This window comes from Vanacampus margaritifer, chromosome 1 (genome assembly GCF_051991255.1).
Source record: "Vanacampus margaritifer isolate UIUO_Vmar chromosome 1, RoL_Vmar_1.0, whole genome shotgun sequence".
In the NCBI taxonomy this organism is placed as follows: Eukaryota; Metazoa; Chordata; class Actinopteri; order Syngnathiformes; family Syngnathidae; genus Vanacampus; species Vanacampus margaritifer.
This window is the reverse complement of record NC_135432.1, coordinates 46,356,231-46,368,338: the sequence shown is the minus strand read 5'-3', so window position 1 is coordinate 46,368,338 and position 12,108 is coordinate 46,356,231. Positions and strand designations below refer to the sequence as shown.

The window sequence follows — 12,108 nt, the reverse complement described above, 5'->3', positions numbered from 1 at the left end:
TCACTGGAGTGCAAGCCGGCCTGCTCAAGGCCTGTGGCGACATGTCACAGGTGAGGAATGACCTAGCTGCATCCAACAGCGGCACAAACAGAATGGGAATGAACTTGGTGGGGGTTGCCTCTGTCTCGCTTGCTACTTGAAAATGGCCGTGTGCAAAGGAGTGCTCCGTGATCAGTTTCTTCTTCGGTAGTTGCTTCAGGTCTCTCCGGTACACTGCTGTTGATATAGCGCCTCCATAATGGCACAACGCTACAACTGCAGTTAAAATACGTTGCTGCAGAGCTCAATCAACACGAGCACTGTTTTGAGCGATATCAGTCGCTCAGGCTGAAGGTGGCGAACAAATTAGGTGGCCGCCTCCAAACTTTGTACAGAGGAAAAACCCTGATCACCACCCCTCCAACCTGTAGTTTGCCATTCTGTTGGGTTTTGCTATAAGAGGGACGATTCTGGGTGGAAAGTCAATGTTTACCCCTCCAGCCAATCACAGAGCGTGTCGCTGAAGGCAGACCCAATGTTGACGAGAAGGATGCGGGTTAACCATGGGAGGAGTCTGTTTTAAATTGTTTGTTTACAAACACAAACGGTCAAACCCCACCTTTTAAAGGACTACTGACGCCAATGGCGGACTGACTGAATTCCCATCTTTGTCGGTCAGTTGTAAAACAGTGGTGACAAAGTGATGATGGAAGCGTGGGTAAAATAAAACGGCAAACTGCTAATTACGGGTAGGTTCGGCTTGAAAAAATGGCGGACTGATGATGATGGAAGGGGGCACTGGGCGCCGACGAATGATGGATCAGCAAAAATATATAAAATGCCCGCCCATGCAAAATTGTTAAGTAATCTTTATTTACATAGGGCTTTCAAACAGCTGCAGCTGTCACAAAGCATTTTCAAAATGCAGTGGTACCTCGGAGTTTGAACACAATTCGTTCCTGCGAAGTGTTCAAAGGCCGAATTGTTCAACCTCCGAAAAAAAAATTCCCATAGGAAATAATGTAAATGCAATTAATCCGCTCCCAAGCTCCAAAAACAAAAAATACCTATTTTAATTTCTAATTGTTTTTTACATTTACAGTACAGTACAGTATTCAAACAATAAAGATACCTTACCTTACCCGTTGTGGTGTGATGGCATCAGTGGTTGATAAATGCTATGTTAATGCTAGCTTTAGTTCAGTTCTGAGTTTGTGTATTTTACATTGGGCATATTGTTAGACTACTAAGCGGTCCTTGCGTGCGCTGTTTAACGTCAGGCACGTTGTTGAACAGCTAAGTGGGGTCCTCGTGCCAGTATTTACAGAAGTAGTCACGGTAGTTACAACTGCGTAATAATCTCCTTCCTAATTCCACTGTGGTTCGTAGCACTGTATGTTTTTCTTTGCTGCCACTAGCACTGTTGTCTTTCTTTGGGTCCATGGCGAAGAAAATTGTCGTGGAAAAATCTAAATGCACTCGTGTGTATGGAGAACCTCTCTGAGTATTCACGATCTGACTGGAAATGAGTAGTGTATCATCTCAACTACCGCGATGTGAGCATTCAGCATCGCTCGGCTTCACTCGGCTACCCGTTTTCAAGGTATGTTCGTCTTAGCTTGCTTTGCTTGGGTGACGTTCAAACTCCGAGGTTCCACTGTACATAATATAACATTAGAGCTGCTTAATCGCTATTGCTGTGGGTGGCTGAAAAATGAAACTGTACACTCCCTTTTTCACATACACAATGCGCGCATGATGTCACATCCACAGAAATTCTAACTCAAATCCAGGCTGAATACGCTCACAGGAGAACCCATTGTGTACAGCTAAATTGTTAATCTGCTAATTAGAAGATGTTTGAGTCATAAATGGTCAAATAAAAAGGCTATTGCAAAGATATTTTGGGGCAAATTTCTACATTGAGCAGCATTAACAATAATACAATAATAACAAACCTTGTTTTCCATTCCTACATACGCTTTGATGTTTGAAGCAGTTATAGATGGAAGAGGAGAGATTTGGGCTGCGTCGAATGTGCACACAACTCCCCACTGCACTATACTAAGGGGTCACCCAATTTTGTAGGAGTGTCCGAACGTCCAAAAGAAACAAATGTAGTGCGCACTCAAAATGATCCACAATGCACTGTGAAAAGTAGTGAACATCGATGGTCACTCAACCGGTTGATGTAGAGCACAATGCATTGCGAGTATGAAAAATAAAATTTGTGAGTGACAGGGCAAGTGAGAGAAACAAGGCGATACTATATATATATATATATATATATATATAGACTTTATACTATGGAAATAATATGTTTTAGTTAAAAATATTTACAACAAATGAAGTAAAATACAGTTAAACATTTTTTTATTATTCACAATTAATAGATTTATGCACCGGTGCGTCATGACAGGTACAGTGGTCACGTGATATGGATAAGGAGCCAGTAGTGATCTGGCTGTCTCAATTGCCAGAGTGACAGCGAGACAGTCCTCCAATAAATACGACCACATAGGTTGTTTTAAAAAGGTGCCTAATTACTTCCAAGTGTTACATATTTTAGTTTAGCGACCTCTATCGGCCATCCCAGTCAGCAAATATGGTGTGGCCCAAATGGTGGACCACACAAACAACTTGTCTTGGCCTAGATACCTCAATGAATTATGGTCCTTTAGTGGCCCACATCTGGGCCACATAAGGCCCATATCTAAGCCATAGCTGGCTCGACTGTGGCCCTACGCTGGGTCAGACAACCGGTGCCGGAAATCAGCCTTAATTCAACCTTAACTGAATGAATGAATGAGTGAATACAATTTATTTAAATCAGTCATAAAATAAAAAAAATACAACACACAGGTCAGTCATAAAAAACAACAACATACAGAACGAAAAGGCATAGGCTAAAGCTCACGCTTATTTTCGCCACACAAAACGATTAACTCAAATATTATACATAAATAATAATAAGATGAACAAAAACAAGATCCAAACATCAACTTACATTCTCATATTTTTCAATAACTTTTGTTTTAAACAAACGTTTAAAATAAAAAAAATGTCTGACACCCTTTTAATTCATCAAGGTGATTCCATACCTTCACAACACTTATACATTGATCTTTTAATTTAGTCCTAGATTTTATTCTTTCAAAATGCTCCTTCCTTCGGAGATCGTGTCTTTATTCTTTTATCTTAAACAAATTCTCCATATGACTAGGGAGCTGTTTATAATACAATTTATACATTAAAAGGGCAATTTTATAAATAACCAAGTCCTCAAATTTCAAAGCTCTTAACTTAATATATAACTCATTTGATGGTTCTCTACTATTTGACTTTGTTATTATCCTTATAGCTCTCTTTTATAGAATACATATTGACCTTGTATGTGTGGGATATGCATTTCCCATATTTCCAAACAATGTTGTGTAAGGCGAAACCAAAGAATAATACAAAATATACAAAGCATGATGATTCAAAAGATCCTTCGCTTTATATAATATGGCAATTGATTTTGCTATCTTTGATTTAACGTAATCTATGTGCATTTTCCATTTTAATTTATGATCCAAAATAACACCTAAAAAATTCATATCAAAAACTCTTTAAATTTCTACTTCCCCTATTCTCAATTTAACTGCTGAATCCATTTTACGATTACCAAATATCATAAATTTTGTTTTACTTGTATTTAAAGATAAATTATGCAGGTCAAACCATTTTTTAACCAATTTTATTTCACATTCAACATTGGTAATCAAGTCATTTAAGTGGGTCCCAGAACAGAAAAAAGTTGTGTTGTCAGCAAAAAGAATGCAATTAACAAATTTAGATACATACATCATTCAAATACAAAATAAATAATTTGGGCCCAAGGATTGACCCTTGTGGGACTCCACGTTACCTCTAAAGACACAGAATCATTTTGATCATAAGATACATATTGCTATCCATCACTCAAATAAGAACATAACCAGGAATGAGCTACTCCTCTGACACAATATTTATACAACTTTTGCAATAATAAACCATGACCTATCGTATCAAAAGCTTTTTTTAGATCAATAAAAAATCCTATTGAATATAATTTATTGTCTATTGCAGTGGTTACTTCAACCGTGAATTTCATGAGAGCTCATCCTGTTGATTGGTTTGCGCTAAATCCATACTGGAATTAACTAAGGCTACGTTCACACTGCAGGCAAATGCGAGCCAGGTCGGATTTTTTTGCCCAAATGCGACTTGTATCTGACTTTTTTTATGTCAGTCTGAATGGCTAAATTCCGATTTTTTCACATCCTACCTGGGTCACTTTCATATGTGGTCCTAGATCGGATACGTATCCGAATTTTTTGCAACGAGACCTCGTCTAAACGGCCAGGTCGCATATATCCAATCTTGACGTCATCAAAAGTCCAATATGTGCTCCGCGCTGGCGGGGGCATTACGCTTGATTTATGCTTGACGCATCCGTGCGGTGAGACGTACATGAATCGGCAAAGTTGTTTCGAGTAACATGTTGTGACTTTGTATTTCACTTTAATTTAATCCCACTTGAAACATGAAATATAAAGATGACATTTGTGAAGGTGATATTAGTAATTTCGCCACGCAGACGGCTCATATATTACGCGTAGCAATGATGTGACGTCATCGTTAGGGAGAGAAAAAAGGGCGTTACCCGTGAGATGAGGCGCTGAACAGGCTTGCCTCATTTTCACAAAATATTATTTCTTCCTCCTCCTGCATCACTCTGTTGATATGAGATGGTAAAAATATGAGCCCCGACGACGGACTTTTAAAAGTCCGTGGCCCTGACACGCTGCTGGACCATATGTATTTACTTCTACAAACAGTGTTGTGAGTGACGTATCCTCTTCTGCGCATGCGGGTCACTTTGGGGACGCATTACGTCCACACAGCAGACAGACTGATGTCGCAATTAATAGGTAATGTGAACGCTTACAAAAAAATTTATCGGATTTCACCCCAAAAAATCAAAATTGAGCATTAAGACCTGCATTGTGAACGCAGCCACTTCATTCATGTGCCATATTTGACCCACATTAGAAAAAAAAAAGGAAAAAAAAGACTCAACAATTTCAAAGATAATTTTGCAAATATTTCGATCGGATCCAATGGGAACTTTTATATTTGTAGTTTCTGAACAGTATACGATAAAATATTTGTTTAAAATTGTTTTCCTATGATCACTTTGCACACTTTTTTTTAAGAATGTAAAACAATTATTTTGTTATGGTTGGAATGTTTCTTGGGGGTGGGGTGGGGTTGTGGGTCATTGATAAAGTATTTTCTATTTATCAATAAACTTTGTCCTTTGTTTAAAAAGGAAACAACACAAAAACACTTAAAGGTTGAAAATGTATTGTGAATAAGCAGTAAAGTAAATCAAAACCTGAGCCTGAACTTTATTCCGGGGAGCGGTGGTGCAGTGTCCAACGTGCCGATTCGTTGTTCGACCAACATCAAGCCATCCATCAAGTGGATGGACTGGACATTTGGAAAACTCATGAAATTCCTGATGGCCTGTCCTCCCCTATCCATTTATATTATGTATAATACAATATAGCACTGTGGGTGCAGTCCCCTCTAGTGCTATAGCTATCCAATATTTTGGTATTCAAATATCCTACGGAAAATTATATTGAATAATCAGGTATTTGGATAAAAATATATTTTTGCTTGGTAAAAGAACAATTACAAATACTGATGTCATTCAAAATATATTTCCACTTAATAATGATCGACCAACTTTCATTTCTAGATAAACAACTTTTTTAAATATATTTTTTAACTTAAATTAAAATTGTGCTTAACAGTACATTATTTTCCTTTCTAGAAAGTTAGGGAGAATTTTTGAGAAATCTCTCCCTATAGATCTTGGAATGACCTTCCGTTAAATATTAGGCAACTTCCCTCTCTACCCACTCTTAAAACACATCTTTGCTCTTTGCCGTTTGACTCGGCATAAGACTGATTGTTTCAATATTTTAGGGTGCCTGCTGTATTTTGTTATTAATTTATTGTTATTCATTTTATTTACTTATCTACTTGTGTTATTTTATTTACTTATTCATTTACCCACTTACGATATTTATTAATTTATTTGGTGTTGTTTTTCTTTTACCTGACCCTTTTTCCATACTGATTTTTACTCCTTGTACAGCACTTTGTATCAAATGAAATTCCAAAATTAGTCGTTTTTGGTCTGTGATTAAAAGTGACGTCAGAACCACAGTTGTGATTTTGCCGACTGTCAACTGCACAATTGAGTGAGCTGAGTTTATTAAACTGATCTTTAGGAATGGTAACTGTGTCCGGCTGTCAACATCAAAGTGTGCAATCACGTCAATTAGACTGCCTTTGAAAAGTAGTCCAATGGCTCTAGCTGCAGCCGCTAGCACCAGTAGCACGCGGTTCGATTAGGGGATGTCGTTGATATTTGTCAACTGTGGGTTTAGAAGTGCTTTGTGACTCTTGTGTGATTAAGGGCTATATGAATAAACTTGACTTGACTGGCTAACACTGTAGACACCCAAACACTAGCAACAGGCAGTGTGCAATACAATGTCAGCGTAATTAAGTCTTCTTTTAGTGCCCTTAATTGGCGATCGAACGGGATTTCAGGACGACGTTGTTTTATTGACTTTAGTCGCAATAATTTACGCCGGCAATGAGTGGCAGACACACATTCCACAAGACGAGTCAAGTCATCCGTTGCGCCGCGAAAGGCAAAACGGTCTTGGGAACAACTTCAAAAAAAAGCGTCCTTGGCATTGTGCTCCACATATTACTTGGTATGGGAAGGTCTACTTTGAAGTTGGCCATCTCTCCGCATTGGCGGTGTTTTGGCGTATCAAATATTCCCTACAATTAGGGGCTTTCACACCGCAGGAACCAATTATTAAACTTCCCTATGTACCCTGGGAGTTAGTCCAAAGTTTGCGTTCACACACAAAACTGGTTCTGGGGGTGGGGGTGGAATGGTACCTAAGCTCCTAAGCCTAAAGAGGGTATTTGGACTTGACTTTGTGTGTACCCTGAATGGCAAAGGAGGGCGTGCTGTGCAAACAAATGATGATTGGTTGTTTGAATTGGGGTGGGGGGTTGCACAGCCGCCATTACCCTAACTGTGAGCATACAGTTGTTTTTTTACTGCGAGCATACAGTGTTTACAATATTTACTAGTTGTGATGTCTTCATTAGTCGCAATATTTTAAAATATAGGAAAAGCGAATGGATAGGTGGACAGAGGTACAGTCTCTTTTAAGCATTTGGGAGATGAAGATATGCAACATGACTTTGAATTGGCGTCACCGAAGCTACCATGTTATTACTGCCAAGCTTGGTGAGGTAAACAACTACAATGCTCACACGACCCCTAAAAATTCTGTAGAAGCTGCAAAGTTACACCAAAAATTTAAAACGCTCATGGATCACTACAGCAGCAGCCGGAGTGGAAATGACTGCCGAGTGAATGGGACGGCCAATTCGACGCCACGGCTCATGGACACCGGAGTCAGCGCACCACGGATAGATGAAGGTAAATATTACAGTAATCTTACAGAAATACTTGTAATATTGTCATTTAGTTCGCTAACTCGTGTGGCGCTTGCCAGCAGCTTCCTTGTGTGACTGTCTTTTAGTCAGTAGTTATTTTACCGCGACCAGCAAATCTCCTGTTAGTGTTATTTTGCCGCAAACAGTCGCAACAGAATTCTTGGCCTCACGTGAATACCACGATTGCTTATCAACATTTACAAGCGTATATGAATAACAGAAATGTGCACGTCCAGTTTGCTAAGCCGTCGTTGACGTGACAACCGTATTGTCCAGTCAAACGCACCTCACCGGGAGATAGCTTAGCGCTGCGTTAGTTAAGCGTAAACACCGCAAAGTCACATTAACGTAACGAAATTGAAGCTTATTCCACTCACCGTAACACTCGATGGTGAATTGCCGGTCACAAACGTTCGCGTCGCGAAAGACCATCTTATTCCACTCTGCGTGAAAAACACTCTGTGATGAGTTGCGGGTCACGGCAAAAAAACAAAAACAAATAACCACCATTGCCTGTGTTTTAATGACCACACCACATTGAAATTGTTTGCCTGCTTAATGTCTAACGGTTAGACTCTAACCTAAATATTTGTAAAAGGCTAGAGAATTAATATAAGAAAGTACATTTCAATTATTCACACAAATACTGTGTTTTTATTTACCGGTATAATAATTATCAGCAGCACTTTATAGTAGTGGTGTTCCTTTTTTTGGGGGGGAGAGAGAGCTCAGTATTGTTCTTTCGTGTCAGTTAGGTGGGGCTTTAGGACCCAGATGCGGGAAGGCAGAGCAAGGAGGCCGAGGTATAGTCCAAGAAAAAAGGTTTTAATTTCTAATCAAAAAAAGCTATCTTCAAAGTACAAAATAAATTGAACTAACAAAACATGAATCTAAACATGGCTAAACAACTTAGGCAAATCTAACAGCATGACATTGTTCCTGACAAGGCAAAAAAGGACAACGTGACGTGGAGAAAGACTTACAACAGCAACAATGAACCGCCACAGACAGGGGGGAGACACCTGACTAAATACACCAACACTAATGACATAACAAGACACACCTGACTGAGGGCACTGATTGGATGACACATGAGGGTAATGGGGACACAGGTGGAAACAATCAGGAGTCAACTTTCAAACTAAAACAGGAAATGACAAGACAAGGGGAACACACAAGGAAAACAGAAGCTAAACGTGACAGGAACTAAACATGACTAGAAATAAACATGACAGAACCCCTCCGTCGAGGGACGGCTTCCAGACGTCCCTTTTAAAAAGTTCAAAAACAGGGCGGGCGGAGGGGGCGCGGAGGCAGGAACCTGGCACATCCCTCAGGACTAGTCCGGGGGACGTCCCGGACGCCAGATGATGGGAGCCCGGCGGCGCCGATCTGGAGGGCGCCCCGGACGCCACACCGGAACAGGACGGCCATGGGATGAACATCTCCTGTCTACCCCCATGGGCCTGACGCCGCCATGGAAGAGGCGAAGAGACCCCGCACGAGAGCGGCCGAAGCCAGGAGGCCCGAGGCCGCCGTGGAGGCGGCCGACGAGGCGCGAGGACCTGAGGCCGCCGTGGAGGCGGCCGACGAGACACGGGAACCGGGAGCTGAGGCGGCCGACGAGACACGGGAACCGGGAGCTGCCGCGGAGCCGGCACGGGGACCGGGGGATGCCGCGGAGCCGGCAAGGGGACCGGGGGATGCCGCGGAGCCGGGACGAGATCTGCCGCGGAGCCGGGACGGGGACCGGGAGCCGGTACTGGGACCGGGAGCTGCTGCGGAGCTGATCCGGAATCCTGGGGCTGCCGCGGAGTCGGTACGGGAACATGGAGCTGCCGCGGAGCCGGCACTGGGACCGGGAGCTGCTGCGGAGCTGATCCGGAATCCTGGGGCTGCCGCGGAGTCGGCACGGAATCCTGGGGCTGCCGCGGAGTCGGCACGGAGTCCTGGGGCTGCCGCTGGGTCGGCACGGAGTCCTGGGGCTGCGGCGGCCGACGTGGCTCGGAGCCCTGAGGCTGCGACGGCCGACGTGGCTCGGGGACCTGAGGCTGCGACGGCCGACGTGGCTCGGGGACCTGAGGCTGCGACGGCCGACGTGGCTCGGGGACCTGAGGCTGCGACGGCCGACGTGGCTCGGGGACCTGAGGCTGCGACGGCCGACGTGGCTCGGGGACCTGAGGCTGCGACGGCCGACGTGGCTCGGGGACCTGAGGCTGCGACGGCCGACGTGGTTCGGGGACTTGGGACATCGGCTGACGTGGTTCGAGGACTTGGGGCTGCTGCGGAGCCGGCACGGGGACCGGGGGCTGCCGCGGCCGACGTGGCTCGGAGACCGGGGGCTGCCGCGGCCGACGTGGCTCGGAGACCGGGGGCTGCCGCGGCCGACGTGGCTCGGAGACGGGGGGCTGCCGCGGCCGACGTGGCTCGGAGACGGGGGGCTGCCGCGGCCGACGTGGCTCGAGGACCGGGGGCTCCGACGGCCGACGTGGCTCGGAGACCGGGGGCTCCGACGGCCGACGTGGCTCGGAGACCTGAGGCTTCGACGGGCGTGGTTTGGGGACTTGGGCCCTCGCCCGACGAGGTTCGGAGACCTGAGGCTTCGACGGGCGTGGTTTGGGGACTTGGGCCCTCGGCCGACGAGGTTCGGAGACCTGAGGCTTCGACGGGCGTGGTTTGGGGACTTGGGCCCTCGGCCGACGAGGTTCGGAGACTTGAGGGTACGGCAGGCGTGGTTCGGGGACTTGAAGTTTCGACGAGCGTGGTTTGGGGACTTGAAGTTTCGACGGGCATGGTTTGGGGACTTGAAGGTACGGCAGGCATGGCTCGGGGACTTGAAGCTGCGGAGCCGGAGCCTCATCAGCCTGCCACCATGGGGAGTGAGGAGCAATAGGGAGACTAGAACCCGAGGATACCGAGAGTGAAGGAACGTGACGAAAACTAACGGGAGTGGGTACGGAACCAGGTGAAGGGGGAACTATGTCTTGACGTGGCGGTAACGGGGGGCTATGAGGTGCACACGATGGGGGCCGCAGTGGTGAACACGGCGGAGACCCAGGTGAGGAGGGGTGACATGACCCGGTGTCAAAATAATCCGTAAACTGTGAAGAAAACATGTGGGGAACTAAGCTGGTGAAAAAATCCAATTCGGAGTCAGAATCGGAACTGTAATCCGGAAGTGCATTAATGGAAAAGGGACCTTCCTTTTCATCATCGGAGAAGTCAGAGTCTAAAACACATTGGGGCGACAAACTGGTGTCGTAGGGCAGGGACTTGAGTGCGTTTTGCTGATAGCGTTAAAGGGGAAGAGAGGACAAATACCGAGAAAAGGAGCTTACTTGGATGGAATGAGGTTGGATGGCAGGCTGACGGTGCTTCCGTGTCGACCGACGGCGAGCCGGTCGCCTACGGGAGCTTCCCGCTGGGTCTGATCCTGGTCGGTTCATTCTGTCAGTTAGGTGGGGCTTTAGGACCCAGATGCGGGAAGGCAGAGCAAGGAGGCCGAGGTGTAGTCCAAGAAAAAAGGTTTTAGGTTCTAATCAAATAAAGCTATCTTCAAAGTACAAAATAAATTGAACTAACAAAACATGAATCTAAACATGGCTAAACAACTTAGGCAAATCTAACAACATGACATGGTTCCTGACAAGGCAAAAAAGGACAGCGTGACGTGGAGAAAGACTTACAACAACAGCAACAATGAACCGCCACAGACAGGGGGGAGACACCTGACTAAATACACCAACACTAATGACATAACAAGACACACCTGGCTGAGGGCACTGATTGGATGACACATGAGGGTAATGGGGACACAGGTGGAAACAATCAGGAGTCAACTTTCAAACTAAAACAGGAAATGACAAGACAAGGGGAACACACAAGGAAAACAGAAGCTAAACGTGACAGGAACTAAACATGACTAGAAATAAACATGACAATTCGGTAATTTTACCGATTCGATTCTATGTCATCATTATTGCTCTCTCTCTTTTTTATTTTTTTTAATTGTGTGCGTGTGTGCATGTGTGCGTGCGTGTGAGCATGTACTCATTAATTCACCTAAAAAATTTAAAATCCCATACCGTTCACCTAAACCGAATACTTCAGAATCCAGCTAGTCGTGAGGTTGTCAGGAGAACCGAGGAAGGATCAAAGGAAAGTGAAATCCAGCACCAACCAGACATCACCTACTACACACCGGGTTACCAACCAGAGTCTTTCACCAACCCCAGAAACATCTAAATTCCAACAAATTAGGGAGACCTCAAGAGACCAAAGGAGAGACTGAGGAAAGGAAGGAAGGTAGTGTTGTTCCGATACCGATACTGGTATCGGCAGAGGCCCCGATACTGTATTAAAACAGTGGTATCGGTATCGGTGAGTACTAACAAGTAACATGCCGATACCATTTATTCTGACGCTAATATAGGACTTTGGATGCAGCATCTTGTGTCTTGCTCATGCACAACATTCACTGATGTGTGACATGTTCACTGCATGCCGAGCTAAGATATCCTATTGGTAACTTTTTCATGTTGA

General features: G+C 44.6%; 1 protein-coding gene across 11 annotated transcripts in view; it reads left to right on the top strand.

Annotated features, from left to right (window-relative positions):
• bach2a (BACH transcriptional regulator 2a) overlaps positions 1-12,108 on the top strand; it is a 91,023-nt gene that overhangs the window by 20,959 nt on the left and 57,956 nt on the right. For 6 of the 11 annotated variants that reach the window (XM_077556686.1, XM_077556342.1, XM_077556097.1 and 3 more), the window contains exon 2: positions 7,452-7,549. The exons of 4 other annotated variants lie outside the window; for them this stretch is intronic. The gene's annotated coding sequence lies outside the window, so the exon portion shown is untranslated. The remainder of the gene's footprint in view (positions 1-7,451; positions 7,550-12,108) is intronic. One more of the 11 variants, XM_077556264.1, reaches the window with a different exon arrangement.